Source organism: Phalaenopsis equestris, unplaced genomic scaffold, assembly GCF_001263595.1.
Source record: "Phalaenopsis equestris unplaced genomic scaffold, ASM126359v1 Scaffold224165, whole genome shotgun sequence".
Classification (NCBI taxonomy): domain Eukaryota; kingdom Viridiplantae; phylum Streptophyta; class Magnoliopsida; order Asparagales; family Orchidaceae; genus Phalaenopsis; species Phalaenopsis equestris.
Window position 1 is genome coordinate 14 of NW_018242253.1, and position 1,909 is coordinate 1,922.

Here is a 1,909-nt window from a genome sequence, read left to right on the forward strand (position 1 = left end):
TTTTAAGAGGTATTTACACATGCATCAAAGCAAATTTTTTATATAAAAACCATAACTTCAATACTGAGCGAGCGTGCATGGGCGCACGCTATCCATTTGAGCACTCATATCTATTTCTTAAGAGAAAAGTGGGCCTAAAAAGTAATATGCATGATTCTAACCCGTGACCTCATTGTCAAAAACTACACTCCGCTACTACATCTCAGGTATGTGTATATGCATACTCTTAAGTTAGATGTGAGTCCATATATTTTTCATCATGATCTAATCATCATGTTCATATTTTGGATTGTATGTGAGTTAGATTAATTATCAAGTTAGATGTGAGTCAACATGATTTGACTTTTTCCAAAACCAGTGCGCTACCCCTTTCGAGCACTCAAATCTCCTCTTTTAAGGAAAAAATGAGCTTAAAAGATAATATGTGTAATTCTAACCAGTGACTTACAGAAACAAAACTAGACCCAACAACTATGTCTCGATGTATGTGTTTGTTTATCCGTCCATATGTTCAAGTCAATCAAACCAAAATTTCAAAAAATGGGGCGTTGCGAGAATCGAACTCGCGACCTCTTGCACCCAAAGCAAGAATCATACCACTAGACCAAACGCCCTTTGTGGTGTTAAAGACTATAATAGTACTAATGTTGTAATGGCATTTACATATGTAGTGCCTTAACTTTAGTATATATATGTATACATATTCGTCATAAATTTATTTATGGTATCTAACTTTTTAAAAGTCAAAATAATGATATTTTTTATGTGATATAAAAATTTTGAATGGTATAAATATAAAAAAAAAAAATTTGAGATGTTCAATATGTAAATACATGGAATTGAGTGGATGAATGTAAAATAAATAGAAAAAATATATATAAACTTCATTGACAATTTTTTATTTATGTAAACCTATATTGAGCTAAACTACTCAATTACAAATTACAGCTCCATTATACTCCCCAAAGTATTTATCATAGTGCTCAAATAAACGACTTTTGAATTACAATATAAAGATCTTTTTAAGTGTTCTTTTATGCGCGTATTTTCTGTCCGGACACCTGACGTACCTCTACGTGCGGTGCAGATTATTTCTGGGTTATTTCAAAATTATTGAAAATAATCCAGAAACAACCTGAAAATAACTCAAGAATACCATGTGCCGCACGTAAAGCTACGTCAGGAGTCCGCACAGAAAATTTTTTTTCTTTTACATATACACTAGATTATACTTCTATACATATACACCACTTAATTCTTTCTTTTACATATACACCAGATTATACTTCTATACATATACACCACTTAATTCTTGTGTATTTACATATCTAACACCTAAAAATTATAAGTTTTAGGTATGTATGCCACCTTACCGATGCATAAAAAGGAGCATTTCACATTTTTTTTAAAACCTAACGTAGTGATGGTTTTTTTTTATATGATATGAAAGATTTTGGCAGTAAAATGCAAAAAAATAAAATCTAAATTTTAGATATGTAAATACAAAAGAATTGGGTGTCATATATGTAAATGTGAATTATATCTCCACAGTGCTTAACAATTAATTTACAGTATGTAAATTGGAGAAAAACTCCATAAAATGTAAATGCAACTATCAGGAAGACACAATGAAAAGCTGACTGACATTTGCAAATTGCAACCTGCTTTAAAAAGTTTTCCGCAAATAAAACATTCCTCGAAGCTTAACATCTTCGACGACTTGCTACATCATCAGGTCGAGTGTTATATCGACAAAGTGGTGATTAAGAGTCATTATGAAGGACTATTTTTGAACGCCTTAAGAAATGAAACATATAATTCATCTGCTCATTCATGCATGCATATTTAACTACTAGTACTGTTATTCTCATGGCAAACATCAGCACAACCACGATGAATTGTAAAGTAG

At 31.3% G+C, this 1,909-nt stretch overlaps 1 non-coding gene across 1 annotated transcript; it reads right to left on the reverse strand.

Annotated features, from left to right (window-relative positions):
• Positions 1–542: 542 nt before the first annotated feature.
• Positions 543–614, reverse strand: TRNAP-UGG. Its single transcript has one exon. It is a non-coding gene; the product is annotated as a tRNA-Pro (tRNA).
• Positions 615–1,909: the final 1,295 nt, after the last annotated feature.